Genomic DNA, 23,138 nt, shown 5'->3' on the forward strand with positions numbered 1-23,138 from the left:
GATACTTGCTAAGAAATAGAGTGGAGAACCAATGGAATAAAATATGCATTCAACATGTAGTAGAAATGGCCAGAATAACCAATGCTTGACAAACCCAATGATCTAAGCTTTTGGAAGAAGAATGCAATAATTGACAAAAAAAAAATTGGGAAAATTACAAAACAGTATGACAGAAAAAGGCATAAACCAACACCTCATGGTATATACGAAGGTAGAGTCAAAATGCGACAACAAATTAGGAAAGCATAAAATAGTTTACCTGTCAGACCACCAGATTAGGGAAGAATTGATGTCCAAACAAGATATTGTGAACACTAAAAAATGTATGATAACTTTGACTACATAGAGAATATAGTCAAAAGTACAAGAATATGAAGCATTCCCCAATTGACAAATGGTTAAAGGATATGAACAGACAATTCCCAGAGGAAGAAATTAAAAATACCTTGTTATGAAAAATACTCCAAATCACTATTAAAGAAATGTAAATTCAAACAATTCTAAGTCACCACTTCACACCTATTGGACTGGCTAACATGACAAAAAGGAAAATGATAAATGTTGGAGGAGATGTGGAACATTTCAGACATTAATATGCTGCTGGTGGAACTTTTAATTGATACGACCCCTTTGGAGAGCAATCTAGAAGCTCCTTTGGAGAGCAATATAGAAGCATGCCCAAAGGGTCATCAAACGGTACATACTCTTTGACCTGGCAATATGACCACAAGGTCTGTATCACAAAGAGATTAAAGAAAAAAAGTACTTACTTGTATAAAAATATTTATAGCTGCTCTTTCTGTGGTGGCAAAGACCTGAAAACTGAAGGGATGTCCATCAATTAGAGAATGGCTTAACAAGTTGTGGTATATGATTATAATAGAATCCTTTGTGCCATAAGAAACGACAAACAAGATATTAAAAATACTGGAAATATACTTGAAATTATGCAAAATGAAGAAAGGAGAACCAGGAGAACCTTGGACACAATAACAGAAATCATGTGCACTGATCACCTGTGAATGACAGCTATTAGGCACACTGCAAGGGTCCAGAACAACTCCAAGTGATTCATGAAGAAAAAGAATATACACTGCCATAGAAGGAACAGATGGAGTCTGAACAGATTGAAGCATACCATTCTTCAGTTTATTTCCTCCATGACTTTTTCTCTAGTGTAAGCAATATGTTACAACATGATAAACATGGAAATATGTATTATATGATAATGAATGTATGGCCTATGTCATATTATTTATCTTTTGGGGCAGAGAGGAGGGCTGAGAGGGAGAGAGAGAACACATCACAAAATGTCAGACATTAGTAGTATAATTTTATTGACATGTAATCTGGAAAAAAGAAAAAAGAAAAAAATTAAAATAAATATGATGGGTGCTAAGTACCTGACTTACAAATGGAGTTTTAGTAATACAGTCATTTTTAAGTCAGTAGCTTCTGCTGTGAAAAAATGGGGAAAATTACCCCTACCCTCAAGGAGTTTATAATGTATTTAGGGATATAAAACAAAATAAATTATAAGGTTAATTTAAAAGTGTAGTATAGGAAGCATCAAGGTGGCTCAATGAATTAAGAATAAGACCTAGGAATTGATGCAAAGTGAGAGGAGCAGAACCAGGAGAACATTATATACAGTGACTGATACACTGTGATATAATCAAATGTAATGGACTTCTCCAAACAACTGCTTGAATACATGGGTCGAGGGGAAGTGCCTGGGGACTCTAAATGAACATCCTAGTGCAAAAATCAACAACATGGAAATAGGTTCTGATCAAGGACACAAGTAATATCCAATGAAATTGTGTGTCAGCTGCAGGAAGAGTGGGTGGAGGGGAGGGAGGGAAATAATGTAATTATTGTAACCAAGGAATAATGTTCTAAATTGACTAAATAAATTAATTCAAATTAAAAAAAAAGAATGATACCTAGGAATAGGCAGGGTAGGTTCAAATCACATCTTAGACATTTCCTAGCTTTGTGACCCTAGGCAAGTCACTTAAAACCAATTGCCTAGCCCCTACCACTCTCCCACCTTGGAACCTCTACTGAGTATGGATTATAAGATGGAAGGTATGAGTTTTAAATAAAAAGACAAAAAAAATACAAATATATTATATCGACAATAAGAGCTATAAGAATTTAGGGCAAAGTAAGACCTCTGATCCCCAGAAGACTCAGGAATGGACCCACACAGAAAAGCTGAAATTTGAATTGTACTGATGAATGTATATAATTCATACAGTTTGAAAAGAATTATGGGAACATTTATGTGAGGCAATAAAAACAATAGAAGAAAATGCAGAGAGGTGTAAAAGTATGTCTTAATTACTCTGGCACATCTTCCAAATTTATTGATATAATTAGGTAAAGGAGGTTATAATATAACTTGTTGACTTAAGTAGCTTTCTCATTTACTTTTACTTCTCCATGTGATCTGGCTCCCCAACAGGAGGTCTTTTATACCAAAACAATTATCTCCTCTGATCCAGGAAAGTAATGAAAAACAATTTCAATGCAAAAACTATCTGGCAGTTGATTTTAGGCTTTCTTTTAAGCTCATCTCTCAATGCCCTGTAAAGAGGAGAAGGCTTTCATAAAGTAAGTGCTTAATGAGAGTTCATTGAAAAGGGGGGAAAATAATTAAATTGAACATAAAGGCCAAATGATAAATTCATATAATTTAACAATAATTCTTGAGTACATCCTTTACAATTTGCCTTAATTTTAGTTTTTGAAGGGTACACAAAGTTTCCTCATGTAAGAGTTGGGTAATATATCTGGAAAGCCAATGACAGCAAGTCATAGCAGCTGCTTACTTCCTGTGGCATTCTCCCTGATTACAGTAATTTAATATAAAATAACATGTGATTCCTCCAACAAAATATTTCTCTTTTGCCTCAACATGGTACCTTAATTTTAATGGTACCATATTTTTATGTTTATGTATTTTATAATTTATAAGAAAATACCAGTGAAATACCTAGTCATGCAAATCCTGCTAAGCTAGAAAGTACTGAAGCATGGGCTGATGTATGCATATACCCCAAAGACCAGATAATCTGGTTTCAAAGAGCCAAATTATCAGATTCGTTATGAAAATTCCTCAAAATTAGTTACTAAGTTCAAGAAAAAAATTGACTAGATGGACACTGAATCATCTTGCATCTGTATTTCAAATGTTTCAACGAGGGAGAGACTTGGTAAAGCAATTTCAGATGTTCCTTAAATGAGAAAATGATTTTGGGTCATGAGGAGTTTCAGGAGTCACTAGTTAAGATAAAGTGATTTTATTTGTAACCTGTCATATCCATGTTTAGTTCCCTTTCTTCCTACTGGCCATCACACTCAGATCTGTCATGAAGAAAACACAAAGGAACATTCAGGGTCACTGGGGACCATATAGAACATGGAACAGTGACAGGAAGCAGTAACTGAGGTTCAGCTATTTAATATGAGTCCCATGAGATTGCCAGTATCATGAGAAGCATGATGATAGCATTCAGAAAGAAGTCAGGTAGCCAGGAGAGCATTCAATGCTTGAACAGATTGAGTGACCAGGAACTAAGAAAAATAAAGAGATGTACAATTGTTGACATTTTCAGCTATTAGAAATCTTGCTAATCTTGTGAATTTAGTGAATTTACTTTATACCTCAGTTTTAGACCTTAGGGAAAGGAGAATAAACACTTAATAAATTCCTGTTTGTTTCTCTTTCAGACTTCAGTCCAAAATATGTGATGGATATCTTTTCTATCCTTTCTTTTCAACAAGCTTTAATTTTATGTTGCTGGTATTTCTTTCCACCAACAACCAAAAGTCCAAGAGGGAAATGGAAAGGGATCTAAGAGAAGTAGTTAGTTGCTGATAAGTATAGTAAAAAAATAAGTATTTAGCCTAGTTTCTTTTTTGATTTATTTTGTGTAAAAATAAATTACATAATCATAGAAAGCTGAGTATTTGAATCTATAGCTATATTTGGAAATTAACTGAGAGTAGAGTCCACTATAGTCTGAGCTAAACAAAAACATCAGAGTTTAGATTTTAGTATATTGAGCAGTACACTGTTCCATCTTCTGATTAATTTGAGATGTAGTCAGTGAATATTTAATCAAAGATGATATAGTGTTGCATTAGCAGGAAACAGTAGCCTAGATATGTGCTTGAGAACATCTTGTGGCTATCATGACTAGTTTGGTTCTTGGGAAATGGAAATCTCTCACATATATCAGAGAGTAGTGACAAGGTAGCTAATGACTGGTAGAGTGTCAAATGATGCATATTTCATATTTTAAATTCAGCCAACTAAACATTCTAACTGGTTAATTTACAAAATGATATTCTGCCTTTCTCTCAGCCCAAGGAAAGTAGAACTGAAGCCACAGAACCAAAGGACCCCACTAGGGTCTCTACAACATTGATTATTACTGTTTATAGAGAGTAAACCATATGGTTCTCCATACAGTGAATATAGACAAAGAAATAGAGTGCAAGGAAGTTGGATTAAAGGTCTGAGAATTATAGGAAAGATGCTAATATTACTAGCTTGTTACTTTTATTTCTTTATACAAACATAGAATGCCAAAGCACCTCACAAATTGCAAATGAATGCATTTACATGGCAGAAGCTATATTGGACTAGAATTCTGAAGACCTTTGTTCCATTTTCCTGTTTGCTACTTATTATCTGTGAGAGTTTGGCCAAATTACTTAAACTCTGTGCTTTAATCTCTTATATATAAATTTGCAGAGCCAATTAGATGATCTTTAAGGTTCCTTTTGACTCTAAATTTATGATCTATCAATTTTGTATTTAACAAAGTTAATAAGAGGAACTGTGGTGCTTTTTTATTTTATGTCTTTAGGATATGATCTTATGATATTAAAGTGATATAAGAGCTCAAATTTACATATTGTTTTAAGGCAAGACATTTTACATACATTATCTTAGCTGATCTTCAAAATAACTTTGTATCTTTGGTGTTATTATTATACTCACTTTAGAGACAGGGAATTTAGACTTAAAAGGGCTAAATTATTTCTATATGGTCTGCCAGTTAATAAATATCATTTGCAAGCTGGCATTCCTTGCTTCCAATGTCAGCTAAAATACATCACAAACAATATGTTACATCATCTGTAGGGATGATGTTTCATTGCTGCTGGTAGTGGTCAAATTTTTAAAATATATATATTATACTAGTCTGTGTTAAAAAAAAATCAGAGCAATGCAAAGTACCTCAGTGCCTCATGGATATACCTATTCCTGGTTCTGAAGGGGAAAAATCTTTGGGCTGATTGAGAAGCTGTTAAGCCGTGCCATAATTCTTAAATAGTATTTGAAAGCAAAGGTATAGAGTTCAGAATCCCCCTCTCAATTACCACAACTGAATGAGGACAACTAAATTCAAATGGCTTAGAAACCAATTAGCTAAATGAAAAGTTCAGGTTTGGATTTCTAGCTTCAGGGCTAGTTGAAGCTCTAAAAACCTTCAATAGACAACTAAAGTTTGAATTATGCAACTATTAAATATAAGAACCTTTGAAAAAGCTTGACTCATGAAGCTGATATATGTATAAAATAATCTTTGGTAGAATAGCCTAAAGTTGTTTTAAAAATCTAGAGAAATATTCTTCATATGAATTGATATTGATTTTGGAAATTATTTTTTCACGTGATGATTTGCCTAATGTGCAACACCCTTTCACTCTTTCAAATATAGATCTTTAATCCTTTGATTTATATTGTAAATAGTATTGGATTTGAAGGGAAAGAACTTGTGTTCAAATCCCTATTTATCACTTATATGATTAGCCATACTATTGAACTTCTCTGGGACTCACTTTCCACATCTGTAACATGAGGGCATCAGACTATCTGATTTCTAAGATCCCTTTCTTATCTAAATCTGTAATTAGCTTTGATCAATGAATTCACACTCCTCCAAATAAAGAGTTTGGCCTGTATCGTTTGAAATTTTCTCTTAAACAGAAAAAGAAAAGGCCAAAAGCTATCCTGGACTCTGATGAACAATAAACAACTTAGCAGGAAATGTATTAACAAACTGCCAATACCTGAACACTAGCCTCATGATTTATGGAGACCAAGTATCCATTGCAAATTTCTTTTTTTGAACTTACAATTTATTTTTATACTTAATATAGCCTATAGCAGAGTATTAATATAATACATATGATTCATTATGAATATGTAATAAATCACAATATTTGTATTTAAGAGAAACAAATTCTCCAATTCATTATATCCAAAAATCTGTCTCATACTTTCTTTTCTGAAGATGCACATGTTGCAACATCTGAAGAAATGAATTTCAAATCAACTATTTCACTGACCAATGTAAAAAATAGTAACAACAGTAATGTTACAACAAAACCTGGAAACAGATGCCCAAACTCCAAAATTATTTGCTATAAAGTTCTAAGAACAGGCACTAAAGGATAACTTTTCTAAATGTCTTGCCTATGAGGAAATTATAGAAACTCAAGAAGTCTCATGCAAAAATATCTACTTTTTTTTTTAAATGGAGGGAAATGGGATTCCCTGCCAAAAGAAAATTTACTATGGGATTATTTTACAGGAGTGATGAGACAACCACTGGAGAACATTCTCCTATGTGGTACAGTAGAGCATTAGGAGACTTGGAAAATATAAATTAGCTCTTTATGGCATATTCCTATCAGTGAACTCTTTGGAAGGAATCCAATTAATCTAATTTGTTTATACAGTTAACTCATTTATTCATGCATTTATTCATCCATTCGACATTCAGTGAGGACCTAGTATTGTACAAACCCCAATGCAGAGCAGCTGTTTCAGGTTGAGAAAAGGGCATCATCAATTCATATTCTCAGCTTAAAAGGTGACTCTGCCAGGACTTGTACATTCCTCATGTCCATTCCAGGCTCCCTGAGTGACTCTCTGCTTTGCTAAGTAGTTCATTCTGTCATTTGTCTCCAGTTTTTATCATAGTTCAAATTTGACTACAATCCTCACTCAACCTGAAATTTCTGTCCTGGTTTCATGTTCTGTCTTTTAGTTTTCCCTGCTTGCCTTTGACACATTTTTTCTCAGACTTGATGATTTTTTTTAACAATATAAATGGACACCTCCTTAGAGTTTGGACTCCCTAGAAAGGAAAAATTACATTACTGATCATCTCCTGCTATGTGAATAGCATATCACAGTATGGAAAGACTACTGAGCTTAATACCTAATACAAAAGAATAATATAAAAATAATACATCAAAGGACAATACCTCCTCTGATTAGTTTATTATACCATATCCATGATATCTAACCTTCCAGAACAATTAACCAAGTTTTACCAATTACATCAGTGATTATAATCACACAGTGATTACATAGAAAGAAGGTCTTGTGGGGGGAAAATTGAGCTTGCCACTTTTCTGCAATGAAATATGTATTTTTAAAGATTAAATCCTTACTAGGTGGTATATATTTTGCTAGGCAATTGGGATACAAACACCAAAAAGTAGCCATCCTCAAGGAACTTATTCTGTGGGTGGGGTACACAAATAAATTAAATCTAATATAATTTCCAGAAAGTAGTATCTCTAAGAAGCAGTAGGATCAGGAAAGTTTTCCAGTAAGGGCTGACACTTGAGAGAGGTCTTCAGGGAAGATAAGGATTTTGAGGCAGAGATAAGGGAGATGTGTATGTATCTATCTGGGATAATCTATTCAAATTCAATGAGATGAAAAAGGAGTGATGAGTTTAGGGAAAAGCTAGTTTAATTGACTAGTGGTCAGATTAGACCACTGAGTGAAGGAAAACAAGTAGTAAGAAATAAGGTCAGAAAAGTAGGGGGAAGATTCAGATTCTGTGGGGCCTTACTGCCAGACTGGAGACTTTTTCTTCTTTACATCAATATGTCGCTTCTAAGTTTTATAGCAAGAAAATTATGTAGTCGACTCTATTCCTCAAGAAAATTATTTTGTAGCTGCTGGGATGATGAATTGGAGACAGCAGGAACTAGAAACACAAAGAATGTTTCACAGGTTGTAATAGAAGATCAGAAAAATGGTTATGAAATAGAATTAGAACATGAACTGGAATAGTAACTTGATAAGACAAGAGATGATGTAAGTATAATGTAAGTACAATGGCTAGTGAGGTTATAAATCTGATGGATAACGGTGCTCTCAACAGAAATAAGGAAATATTATGGAGGAATAAGATTTTGGGGGAAATTAGGAATTCCATCTTGGGTATATTGAATTTGATATACCATTCATTAGGGCATCTAAGAGATGAAGAAAGTTGAAGAGTAAAAGTTGATAACACAGGCCTTGAATTCGAATTAGAGTTGGACACATTTATTTAGGAGTCACTTCCAAAGATAAGTTTCTTAGACCAAATAAAGCAGATGAGATCACCTAATTTCTTAGGTGATAGAAAGAGAGAAAAGACCTGGAATAAAAGCCCTGAGGGATGATCATGCTCAGAAATATAATTCCTATCTGGCAACTGGGGTTTTGTCCTGGGATGATTAAATTTAGAGTATTGACAGTCAGTTCCTACCAAAAGTATGTGAAAACTATTGAACTGAACTCCTGTAAATAAGAATAATTAATTTAAAAATAACATATCAATGGGTAGCACTTCCACTCTCTGGTAATGCCAACCCAGTGGGCCAGGGAATAAAGTGCTAGGCTCAGGGTCAGCAAGACCCATCTTCCTCAATTCAAATGTTCTTCTCAGATCCTTACTAGTTACATGACCCTAGGCAAGTTACTTAACCCTGTTTATTTCTGTTTTCTCATCTGTAAAATGAGCTATAGAAGGAAATAGCAAATAGCTATAGTATTTTTGCCAAGAAAACTCCAAATAGGATCAGAAAGAATCAGACACAACTAAAATAAATAAATAAATAAATAAATAAATAAATAAATAAATAAATAAATAAATAAATAAATGAATGAATGAATGAATGAATAAATAAATAAATAAATAAATAAAAAGACAGAACAACTATCACTTTCAGTTCCTTCATACCTGATGAATGTTTTTCTAGACCAGCCCTGCCTCAGGAGTCTCCTGATATCTGGAGACTTCTCCCTCCAAACTTTTGTCTTGATTTCTTATCCTCTCTTCAACGCAATGTGTCCCACATTTCAGGTTTCCTACTTCTCTTCCCAAGTCCCTCCAACTGAATATGTCTTAAATATTTGAGTCACTATTTCATTCTGTTTTGTCATATGCTCTTTGGGGCTTGCTCTTCATATTGGCATCTGTCATTTTAGTTCTGTTTGTTAAAAATGCAGGAAATTAATTATACAGCAAATGGGACTGTGGCAGAGCAATCAGAGATGGAGGAATAGTACTAGAAGAACACACTATTACAAAATCAAAGCAGAAGAGAATATTCAGGAGGGGAATAATTGGCAATATATTTAGGAAATTCCAAGAGAAGGAATTATCCAAAAAAAATACCACTGGAGTTTAAATTTAAGAGATTGGTGGGAAAAGGGGAAAGGACCTATCTGTACAAAAAATATTTATTGTGAAACTTTTTGTGGAAGCAAAGAATTGGAAATTGAGGAGTTGTCCATCCCTTGAGGAATGGCTAAACAAGCTGTGGAATATGATTGTGAACAATCAGATTCAGTTCCTAGAACCAGATCATGGCCGGTCCTGAGGAATAAACATATATGTATCTTATTAATATGGATGAGTGTTCCATGATATTAATAATTCTGTTAATTAGTTTAAAAGTAAACATAACTATACACCTACAGATCTAGGAATGAACTAAAATGAGATGGCTTGCTCCTTCTGCTCATAGAGGTAGTCATTTTCCTCATACAATTACATGACCTGCAAGAGGAAGATGTAGCTTTCCCTGATGTTTAGTCTAAGTTCTGCTTAAAGATGTCATTCTACTCTCTTACTTTCTACTACAAATCTATTGTCTTTTGGCACTGTTAATCACTTGTCCTTCTTACTTCCTAATCTCTGTTCTCCTTTGCCTGAATCCTTGACCAACTGCCCTTCTGCCTACTTCTGAGTATTGGGTATGATTTCTGCTCTGCTTCCAATTTAACTGCACTCATTGCATTATTCTTGTTCTATTAGGTGATTCTTGCTTATTGCAGCAATCCTACATTTTTCTCAGGATCTAAGCTTGGCTATGACACTATGACATATGATATATCTCAACTATACTTTGTCATGTCTGTCCAGGCTTGATCTTTACACAAGTTATGAAATTATCTTTCTGTGAATAATGAAGTCGTTTTTTTTTTCTTTTCCCCATGCCATAGTTCTGTAGTGATATGTCTCTCTTGGCTAATATCAAGTAACTTTGCGCTAAGTGTTTATGGTATGAAAGGGTTATTTATACATGGTTTTTGCCTATATTTGTGCTTTCATTGAGAAGCAGAGGTGTAACTATTTCAAGTCAATAGTTAAACTAAAAATCAGATAAGGGATAGAATTAATATTAAATATATATACTTAGAACTTTTTAGACTTATCTTTTTTGATGGTTCCTAAGCTTTTCCTGATAAGGTGACTTTTGATTTTCCCAAACTGTTAGTGTGCAGTAAGAAATGATAAACAGGTTAATTAAAAAATAACATGGAAAACCTACATTAAATTATGAAGAATAAAACGAGCAGGACCAAGGAAACATTATATACAGTATTGGAAATATTGTTTAAAGAAAGACTTGCATATGTCCACCTCAAAAAAAAAAAAGACTGATAAATAAAAATAAGTAATATAAAGTTTTGTATATGCATATATCTTTTTGTCAAATGTCTTTTACTAGTTAGGGAGGGAAGGGAGTGAGAGAATTAACTGGTTATTTAAATGTAATAAACAAATATTTTTAAACTAAAAAAGAATTAAACCTTCTCTGATTTGAATAATATTACAAGGCTTTTATAAAATGTAAATAAATTAGTATTAAGAGATTTAAACTGAGAGTTCACCAATAAAAACAGAAGGGACAGAGAAGAATTCATGAAAGAAGAAGCATGTGTTGAATTTGAAGGAAGACAAAGATTTGGAGAAGTAAAGGTAAGGAGGAAGTATAGAGTGTAGGCATGGTCAATGACTTGTGGTTAGACAAAAAGGTAGGAAATAGAGCTCCAGTTTGGGGAATGTGTATCAATCTGATTGTTAGATAACACAGTTGATAAAATTCTGGGCTTGGAGTCAGGAAGACTCATCTTTCTGATTTTAAATCTAGTTTACTTACTTAGACACTTACTAGCAATGTGAGCCTAGTGAGCATAAGTCACGTAAACCTATTTACCTTAGTTTCCTCATCTATAAAATGAACTGGAGAAGGGAATGGAAAACTACTCCAGTATTTTTGCCAAGAAAAAAAAAAATCAGGCCATCTTGAGTTAGACATAACTGAAAAAAGGACTAAGCAACAAAAATCAATCCAGTTAAACTGGAATGGAATGCCTATGGATGGAAGCAGTATAAAGCAAGGTTGGAAAGGTAGGTAGGGGTTAGATTGTAGAAGGCCTTAACCTAATAGGCAATGCGGAGCCACTAAAGGTTTTTTTTTTTGTTTTTTTTTTGTTTTAGTTTTTTTGGGGGGCAGGAAAAGAAGTAATAATAAAAAATATTCTTTATGGGGACTGATTTTATGTTAGCTACATAGGACAAAATGTCAAAATCTTGAGAGAAACCAATTTAAAGTGTAATTAGGAAATAATTTAAATACAATAAAAATGTAATAAAATACAGATGATGCTTATTTGTGGCTTTTTACATCAATATATGGCCAGCAAGAATCTCTTTCTCTTTTTGTTTGAAACTACTGGTGTGGAGAATGATTTAGAATAGGAGATAGTAGAACAAGAAAGATTAGTTATGAGAATGATGAGGCCTAAATTAGAATGGTCATAAAAGAATTGAAAGCATTGAATGGATATGAGTCATTTGGAAGCAGAGCTGGAAAGCAATAACATCTGATTGAAGAATTAAGAATGGTGACTTGTTAATTATGAAAAAAGATGACTGGAATAATGGTGACATCCTTGGCAGAAACAGGAATGATTAGAGAATGGAAAAGATATGGAATGAGAGGAGCACAAGTTGAAGGCATCCACTTCATATCCCACTTTAATTCTTCACTTTCACCATGTTCTTTAAGTAAAGATTATTGTAAGGCCAAACCCAGTATGCCAGGGAGTTGCATTCAGAGATTAATTTTTTACTTGTTAGAAATCCATATTGAAATGTATTCATGAATTTTCAATTATATACAAATACAACACAATAAATAATAGATCTTTTGTTATACAGTCCTTTTGACTCACTATTCTTCTTCATACTATTCTATTCTGGCTTTCCCCACTCTAGGAATATAAATTAGGGATAGACTGGTTTCAAGGATTAGATAAAAGAAGGGAATTTTGATGCAAGCCCTGAGAGGATTCTGGGAAGGAGAAAGGAATTGTGGGAGGATAAACTGAAAATAACTGATCTTGCTTCCTTCTTTGATTTCCTCTGAGTTGGAAGTTGGTAGGACTCTCTGCCTGAATTTTCCACCAAGCTGAAGGGTTTTGCTCTGAGAGATTTTCCAAGATAGTCAAAATTTTGTGGAGAAATTTTGGACTTCTTGGTAGAGAATTTATTTGGAGGAAATCATTTTCCCTGAGTCCAGAGATCATCTACCAGTGGCCCATCTGCCAGAAATCCTCTTGGACTAAGGTAATCCAAAGATTTTCATCTGTTACTTTGGGGTACTTAGTGCAGCCAAACCCAGGCTTTCCCTTTCTTTTGCCAATCACTAGTGAGAAGATTAGGATAGAGTCAGATAGCATGGGGAAGGGTTTTAGGTAGAACAGGGAGCTGTAGCAGTGCCCAGAGAAGAAACAGAAGGCTCTCCTTAAGTAAGAGACTTAGAAGTTGGGTGGAATTAATTTTAAGAGTATTAGAGTCCTACCTACCAGTTTCCCTTATTCCCTGTATAAAATAAACTTTGTTTTTTAGAAGCCAAGGGGTTTGTGCTTTACTGGTCTTGGGGAGTTCATAGGTGGATTGTATCATCTCACATTCCTCTAGGACAGTTCCCTATTACACTACATACTTAAAAACTATTTTGTCCTCCTTTTCTATTCACTCAGACACTATCTTCTAACCTTACCTATTCCACTGATAAGTGGAATAGTGTTATCCTAAGAGCTGTTTTGTTTTTGTTTTTTTCCCCCAGGGGTAAGGAACAATTTGTACATCTCCAAGGTCCCCTTGTCTGAAGCATATAACTATTCTTTCTTTAGACTATTTCATAGTTTCTCTATATTAGTATAAGATTTTTGGTCCAGAAGAATTATATCATGGGGCTCTATAAGAATTTGGAATGGAATTCTCTGAACTTCTTTTGGAGTTCTTAAAAGAATCAAAAATATTGGGAGTGGGGCCAGGAGGGTAGAAACCAAAAAAAAGCCTGATTTTCCAAAAATTAGGAAAAGTTTAAAGTGTTTGAACTCCAAGGTGTAGCAAAATTTTAGAAAAGATTAATAAGTAAATGCTTCATAAGCACTTAGAGAAGAAACTAGATTTACTAGAAGCCACTGTTGGTTCACTAAGACTTGTGAGAGTAATCTACTTTCATTTACTTTTTTTAGGTATTTAAAAACTGTTAAATCAAAGAAATGATATTTGAAAATGTGTATTTCAGCAATATATCTGATAAATCTATCATGGGATCCACCTATGAAGGAATACAGCTTGAATGAAAATATAGTTAGGTACATCCATAGTGTTTTTTCCAGCAGTTTCCAAAAAGTGCTGATTTAGTAGATTGTTATTAAATTAGATAGGGAGTTGTATGATCCCCTCTGAGGTTATATCCCTGGCCATATTATGTTCTATATTTTTATCAATTACTTGCATGAAAATATATATTATGCTTATCAAGTTTATAAATGGCATAAACATATCTAGAATATATTGTATTAGCAGCAGAATCCCTCTAAAATAAAATTGCCTGAAATGATTGGCCTAATCTAATGAGATGAAATTTATTAGAGAAATTTAAAGTTTTGCTTTTCATTTTTTAAATGCAAATGTATAGGGTGGAGATTTACTTTTAAAAAGGCAACAAAGGTAACAAAAGCTTAGAAAATTATTTTGTTATTTGGTTGTATCAGACACTTCTGACTTTTTGTGACTTCATTTGAGGTTTTCTTGACCAGGTTACTGAAATAATTTGCCATTTCTTTTTCCAGATCATTTTACGGATAAGGGACTAAGGCAAAAAGAATTAAATAATTTACCCAGTTTCACAAAGCTAGTAACTTTCTGAGGCCATATTTGAATGCATGAAAATGAGTTTTCCTGACTCCAGATCTAGTAGTCTATCCACTATGCTACTTTGCTGCCCTAGACAATAATCTTAGTTGAGAATAAACTCAATGTAAGAAAAGAGTATGTGCTTGATTTTAATTTAAATTTAAACCCTTATTTACTAGACATTCTTAAAATCTGTACTTTGAAATACTATTCAAGAATAATCAATACTTAGACCATTTGAATATTAAATGTAAAACAGGAAATTTATTCAAAAGACAATTTTAATTGAATGAGTACACAAATGTTTCAGAACTATACTCTTCTTAACTACATACCTGATAACACTGAGGCATTATAATAAGCATAGATTTTCCATTTCTCCACATTAAAGTTAAAATTTATCCTTCTTGACTTCCTTCCTTTCCTTCCTCCCTTCTTTTCCTCCTTTGATGCTAGGTGGTCCAAGAACCATCCAATGTCTTTTTATGGCAGTATAATCTAAGTGTTGAGGCCATATATTAAAGCTAGTGGATTCATATACTTCAAGTAAAAATGTCCTTCCTCCTTTGGGAAAACAAAACGATCCTATTACTACCTAGACTTTTAGAGGCTACCATGAAAAATCAGTAGCTACTGAGAAAAAGAATCAGAAAATATTAAAAAATATTTTAATTAATTTTTTTAATTTTTTAATTAAAATAAAAAAATATTAAAATATCTTTAAAATAAAGTGATGGCTTTTTGGAAACACACTGAGGAATATTCAATAATCAGCTAATTAACCAGCAATATAAATTTATATATTAAGTCATTTAAGAAGAAACTGTATTATAACAATATACTGAAATAGCAAAGGAATAGCAATCAACAAAAATATTGGAGCCAAACTGAATATTCTTCCTAACCATCTGACTGATCCTTCTCTGAAGTAGTTTCAAAGCAAATCATCAGTCCAAGTTTTTCTTAGTTCTGAGGCTGAGCTGAAGAGACCTACAGATCATAAACTTAATGGTCTTTCAAAATAGATCCAATATCTAAGAGGTAAGAAAATAATTTTGAAGGTAACTTGGCACACACTTGGAGTCAGCAAAACCTGGGTTCAAGTGCCACCTCTGACACATATTAGCAATGTTACTTTGTATCAATCATTTAAATGGTAATCAAGAAATAATGTACAATAAAATTAATTTCCTTTCCAATTTAGCATCCTTACATCACTGGTTTATATGTAATCCCTTCCTCTTAATTAGAAATTATTTGCATATGGCTAAAATCAATTCAACAAGTTAAAATATTCCCCCTGGAAAATGATGAATCATTAACACTGTTATAGCAGCTTAAGAACCTTAAAGATTGTGTCACAGTGTATAACTTAAAAGGGCAAATTATTTTCCATTCCATTGTACTTATATGATTTCAGGAATAGGCCCCAATCTTATTAGTAATTTAATTCAATAGCATGCACACTGCCCTGTCACAAGGCAAGCATCATCAAATAACTAATTACTTTGTATTTTTAGGAACTCTGGACATGTTACTTTCACGTTTTCCCTACAAACCTGTATCCTTGCCAGAAATTCACTGATTATTTGTTTTAAAAGGCAAATTACTTAGCCCACACAAACATATACTTATCTTTTATAGGATCTTTTTTTTATTTACCTAAAAAATCAATTCTAATTAAAAAAAAAGATGCCTCAGTTAAACCTATATGATGATATAGTAGTCTGATTCCTTTAATGAAACTACCTTTGAAGATTACATATTTTCAGACTTAGAAACTTGTCCCAAGTCTGTAACTTGTTTATTCTGAAATTGTCAAGGTACCTATTTTGTAATCTTGTTACAGCATTCATCCAAGAATAATAAAATTTAATGTAATATGCTGTTGTAATAATTGTAAAACTGATAGAAACACACATCTTCATTTTAAAACTAAAATGGAGCACCTTTTGACAAAGAACAAAGAATTTGGTCGTCTTTAAACTGCCCAAATAATCTACATAGCCATCACAGATAGTCCAATGATATTGACTCTCCATTATAAAATTCACATCATTTTTGCCTTATTAATAAACAATTTCTGAAAATGTCATATGTTAGTTCAAATGATTAACTGCAAAGAATGAATAACTTTGAATATATCTTCCACCCTTCTTCCTATGGTCTTCAAGATTCTCTGTGATCTGACTTCAAATCTCAAAATTTGCCTGAAATTGTCCTCTCTAAAATAAAAAATGATTTATCAGTTGTCAAATCCAAAAGCCTTTTCTCAGTCTTCATTCTTCTTGAAATGTCTGAAAAATTCTGACAGTGTCATCATTCTCCTTTTCTTGAACAGTCTTTTCTCTCTGTAATTCTGTGACATTGCTCTTTCTTGGTTCTCCTATTTGTCCAAATCATTTACAATCTCTTTTGCTGGCTTTTCATCCCTGTCACAAATATCAAACACGAGTATTTTCCAAGTATTCTTTTTGTGCCTTATTTTATTTTATTTTCTATTCACTGCCTCTCTCAGTTATCTTATAAGCAATCAGAGATTCTGTCACTGAATTCTAATCCAGTTATCAATTAATTATGCAGATGATTCAAAGAACTATAATTGAGCCCTTTCCTCTCTCCAGAGTTACAATCATACATCAACAAATCCTTTTGGACATCTTGAACTGGATGTCATTTGCAATATCAAACTCAATATATCCTAAATGGAACTCATTATTGCTCCAAACTCTCCCCTATTTCAAACTTCTCTGTTCCAGTCCTTCTTACTACCATTCTTCCAGTCAGTCAAGTTCATGATTTCAGTGTTAAGATTTAATTTCACCACTTATTTATATCATATTTTGTAGGGTTTCACTCTACTTGATAAGCTATTATCATTTTTTTTTCCATTTCTATCTTTATAATAGCTTTCCATTCACATGATCACATTCCTAGTTCAAGACCTCATTATCACTTCTTTCTTGGACTATTACAATAGCCCAATAACTGGCCCCCCTTCCTCAAATCTCTCCCCATTCCAAATCATCTTCCATTCAGCTGACATGCTAATACCTCTGAAGTACTGAACTGACCATGCATACCTCTTATTCAATGAGTTTCAATAATACATTATACTTTTAGGATGAAATATAATCTATGTTTGGTATTTTACATTCTTCATAACTTGAACTTTCCTACCTTTCCAATCTTTTTATTCAGTTTTCTACTCTCCACAAACTGGAATTACAACATGGCAATACCTCTAATCTTTTTGTCATTGAATTGGCTGACTGCCATATCTGGAATATTCTACCCCTTTTCCCTCTTCTTAGGTTTCCTGGCTTCTTTTAATATTCAGTACAAGTTTCACCTTCTGAAGAAAGCATTTCCAGGTCCCACCAAGTGTTAATGCTCTTTCCCTCTAAGAATATCTTCTATCTATTCTGTAAAACTCTTGCATGCATCTAGTTATTTATATGTTCCTCCTACCATCTGTATGTGAACACTAAGGACAGAATCTGGTCCCACCCTGTCCCTTTATATCTCTAGAATATAGCACTGACTGCTGCTCTTCATAAGCACTTAGTTTCTTTTCCATTTCTTGAATGATTTGTTGACTACTTCATTTGAAAGAACAACCAAATCAAGGTTACTTTAGATCCATTTGGATAATTTTTACTCTTAAAAATTAATCTGAGTAGAACAATATAAATATGATTATGAAAAATTTTTTGTTTACCTAAATTTTGGTCAAACCTATCCTTCAGAAAACTACATAGTAATCATATGTATGATATAAATAGATTTTTAAAAATAATTCTGGAAAGGAAATATGCTACATTTATTAATTCATTCAAAAATCTATTAACATTAACTATCACGAAATTGTGAAAAAATAAATGTTTTGTATAAATGGAATAATATTTGTAAGGCACATAACACAATATCTGGTATATAGTAGGTGCTATATAAATGTTAATTCTTTTTCCTCTTCACCTTTGAAATACTTTTTAGGAATAAGCATGTAGTAAGGAGCCAAAATCCATTATTTTGGGATGATCATTCTCTATTTCCTCACTCTTTTGCTACTCAAACTATTTTTCTCCTGGTTCTCAAAATACTCCATTTCTTCTTCTAGCATTCAGATCAAATAGATAGACCAACTAGTTTTGATGCAGCTTGGCACAATAGAAATAGTGACAGAGTACGAGTCTTGGGACTTGTGTTCAAATATTGGCTTAGGTAAGCCAGTTAATATCTCTTAGCCTCAGCTTCGCTTCTGAGAAAAAGAAGATAGTTTACTAGATGACCTCCCAAGTCCCTGTCAGAACTTGTTGTATAATTTTAAAATATAAAGAAATTCCCTTGCTTAGTTTAGCCGAAATATTTAGGCTTTCCCTCCACCAAAGAATCTAAGTGAAAAGAAAGCAAAGACTGAGAAATATAGACAAGAATCAGTTTGCAAAGTAAAGATTTCTGATCCTACTTTTAACTAATGTTGATTCAGAGATTAGTTTGACTGTCAAAGGTTAAAGTTTATCCACAGCTCAGTCTCGAAGGATGCTATATACAAAGACAGTCAAACTTTCTATCCCAAGTGGAGTTGACCCAACTTCCTCTTCTCGTGGGATCACAGTTATTCTCAGAGTCTGCATCCAAGTTTTACCTTTTGACATGCACTCCCCAGATGTCCTAACTATGACTCAGGGTTGTATAAAGCTTCCAGTCTACAGTTCTTTTGAGCCTTAATGTGAGCTCCCTGTAATGTGATCCCTACATGAGGATGTTTGACTCAACCCTGAAATTGCTTCTTGAATTATAAGCCATCTTGCAATGACTTCAAAGTTACCACCTCAAATCATACTCTTAAGGAATAGCTGTTGAAGTTGTAATGGCATAACATATAGTGTGCTAGACTTGGAGTGAGGAAGATCTATAATCATGCTTCTCACATTAATTCCTAGTGTGACCTTAAGACAAACCACCTAAACTTTCTATGTCCCTCAGATAATTCCCTGGGACCTATCTCTTAACTCATAGACGGCATATGATTGTGCTGATAGCAGAAGACCCTTATAGTTATCAAAAGCACAGAGCTTACACTTCTGCTAATACTGGGGTCTTGTCTTTTTAAAAGTCTTGTATTCTTGAGAATGGATGTCTTCTTTTGGATTCTATCCAGATTCTCTTTGTTGGCTCATCAAGCCTAGTCAAGATGTTCCCAGGAGGTGAGGTCTTCCAGAATGCTATTGCTAGAGCCTTACCATACCAAAATAGATAACAGAAATAATAAACAACTGTGTTCATCTGAACATAAGGGTTATTCCTTCAAATCCAACCTTCCATTAGTGATCTTATAAAATATTATCATTATGGTTTTAAATTAATAAAATACAATGTCCCCATGTCACAGACACAGTTTCTACCAAGAGAAATGTAGGCTTATTCTCTCATAGACAAAATACAAATTTATTTGATTTTATTTTATCTTTAATGGAGAAAGAGAAGAGTTCATTTCTATCTACCTTTTACATGACATATATATGGACATATATGTGTCCTCTCTCACTTTATTTTTACTTCCTTTCAGGTCCTTCAATACAATGTTAGACCAAATTATGGAAAACTGAGTAGCTAAGATTTATGATCAATTAGAGTAATTTCAAGGTATATACCTAAACACACACATGTATATGTAAACACATATATGTTCAGATATATACACACATGTATACCTACACACATACACACATATGCTTTAGAATTTGAATTCATGGAACTCACAGATCTTTTGATCTCACACATTCTGAATGATTGCCAAAATACATTAACTTTTATTATAGACTACAACCAAAGAAAGTGACCATCTAGAAGTGTGGTGTTTCAGCACCACAAGTTCAGTTGGTATGATATTGTGTCAGGCTCTCATTTTGAAATCTTATGAACCTAAGTAAAAAAATGTGAGGGTCCATAGCTTTAAAATGCAAGAATATAGTGGTGATGTTCCAGTGATGGGAAGACAGACACTTAGAAATAAATTGAGATAGAAAATTATAGAGGGTGTGAACTGACAGACTATGACAAAAGATGGCTTGGCAATTAAGGCTATAAATATTGTGTATGAGAGGTAAGTTCTGGGCCTCCTCCCAACTTCTCCATAGTCTGTTTAAGGACCCATCTGCATCCAGATGGATGCTTAAGATAGAAATCCCAATTGTACTTCTACTAAAAGGCTCATCCATATGGGCTCCTCACATATGAAATCACCTGTCCCATTCATAAGCAAGTGCATGAATTTTGGAAATATTGCTTCAGCGTGGTAACTGTTCCATGACTGAAAACCACAAATTATTTTATCATAGAATGTAAAGTAAAAGCAAACATGTTTCATCTTAAATATAAAATTAAATGAGTAGAAATTCCTATACTAAATATATTAATGATGTATTGATGATATATTTCTTTTGCTTTGACAATCACTGATAGAAGTTGTTTCACTAAATACTAAGTGGCACAAAATTGAAGATAAAAACATAAAATTTCTACAAAATTGAGATTCGACAATTCCTTGTGAGACTTTTAAAGTTATCAAATTTAAATAAAGTTTTCCTTGAAAAATTATTTTCTTTTTCTGGTCAAATAAACATTATTTTTACCAATTAATGTGTACATAAAATGAAGTAATATATATTAATAGTGATTAATTACTAAATTTAGTACTGAAGCTGCAATTAATCATGAACAAAGAACCAATGCACTATGAAAGCTCAAGAATGTACAAAATCCATCAAGTGCCATCACTATTAAGTGCTTTGTCTAGTGAGGAAATCAGATTTATCATATCTATATAAATATTAATAAGTACTTTAAAATTAAATTCAGTCAGCAATGGAAAGATCTTCAAGTTACTCATTATCCACAATCTCATGGGACTACCAAGATTCTCATGATAGAAATGTCTACCCAGAAAGAATTTTATATTTCTTTCTAGAATACATAAAACCCATAATGTTTCTGGCATAAAATCAGTAAAGCTGGCATATTCATATTTTAAATGTTTTATATTTCATATGAACAAATGTTTCTAGCAACTTTGTTAAATGTCATTCACTTCTATTCCTCTTGTTTTAACTATTCTCCCTTCATCCAAGTATTCTATATTTGATCCACCCTCAGATCAATTAATCCATTTTAATGTTGTAAATCCAGTAAAAAGTTACTAATGTTGAATTTTTCTAAATATTAAAGTCTTTAACATAGTGGATTAAGTAAGTTTATTTACATTTATTTGTTAATTTTATATATTTTTAAGGAGAAATTCCTAACCTGGGATCTTCAGGAACCAAAAGGGTCCTTGAAGAGATTTTAGGAGATCCTTGAATTTGAATGAGAAAACAATACATCTCTATAACCACAAACCTCTAACTGAAAATTTGTATTTTCTTTGATCATGAATGTAAACAACAATCACTAATCTGAGAGACTGGACCTATTAAGCTTCACCAAATTGTCAAAGAAGTCCATGGCACAAGAAAATCTGAACAACCTAAAGAATTTTCTCTCAGACAAGTTTCTTTTGAACTATATGATTCTCATTTCAAATGCACAACAGAATATTTAACCTGATTTTAAAAATATGAATGTGATATTATGAACTATTAGAATCAACTGTCAGAAGTGATTGCCAATGAAAAAATGATTTTACCTTAATCAAAAAAAGAAAAAAGGTGATTTTAAAGAATTGGTTATATTTCCTAAAATAAATGAGGGGAAAAGTTTTTAACCAAAGAAAATATGAAATTAGTACAGAACAGTTTTGGGGAACTTAAAAAATACTTTCCTAAAATTATTTTACTATAAATCAAATTACTTTTTTGTTTGGGATTTTAAAAGTTTATACTGAAAGAAAACTGGAGAATAAAACTAGGAAAAGTTTGTGATGATTTAATTTTAACTCAAAATTTTTAGAAAAAAGCATCTTTTTTATTTTATTAGATGGTTCAAAATTTATATCACATAATATGCTCTTCAATTTCTTAAAAAACACTATATAATAGGACATGTTTACATAATTACATGTTTTAAATGTTACTGAGACAAGAGAGAATCTATACTAATGCATCTGAAAAAAGGATAAAAATATTATAGAACATATTTAATGCTATTTTTGTATTTCAGTGGTATTGACTTTATAAAGAACACCAAACAACAATATGAAGTTTAAAAAAAATTATCACTGTTCCCATTTAGTTCTTTATGAACTCATATTATTCATTGTTTCTCTATTTATATATTTGTATATATTATATATATTACATATATAAAAATAGCAGAAGTTGACTTCTCTATAGTCCAACTTGCAAGAGAAGAAGCTCTCTGAAGCAACATGAAGCTTTAAAGACTAATTCTATTAGCTCATAGAGATCAGGAACTACACCATAATAATAGATTTCTAAACATTTGAAGTCAAAAGTATTCATAGGTTTTTTTTTTCTTTCTGACTTGGAGAATGGAACAATATAAAGGGTCTTAATTTTAATTTTTTTTATTTGTGACAGTAGATGTTTAGCAACTGAGCATGTCTATTCCTAATACTCCAAATCAACATTCATGAGGAGGTATAGACTTAGCTAGCATGAAGATTCAGGCATAACTTCAAATAGAAAGGGAAAAGAGATAAGGTTAGAGAAATTTGGACATTAAACATAATAAAATGCCTACAAATATATTTTAAAAGATTTGCTCAGTGAAGTCAATGACATAACCAAAGTTTGTCTTCTATAGTAGCTAAGGAAAAAAAAAAGACAAAATTTACTTTGCAAATGCATTTCTCTT

General features: G+C 32.7%; 1 protein-coding gene across 1 annotated transcript in view; it reads right to left on the reverse strand.

Moving 5' to 3' along the window:
* Positions 1 to 23,138, reverse strand: part of KLHL1 (kelch like family member 1) — a 588,984-nt gene that overhangs the window by 563,208 nt on the left and 2,638 nt on the right. The window lies entirely within an intron of this gene.

The sequence above is a fragment of the Monodelphis domestica genome, chromosome 8 (assembly GCF_027887165.1).
Source record: "Monodelphis domestica isolate mMonDom1 chromosome 8, mMonDom1.pri, whole genome shotgun sequence".
Lineage (NCBI taxonomy): Eukaryota > Metazoa > Chordata > Mammalia > Didelphimorphia > Didelphidae > Monodelphis > Monodelphis domestica.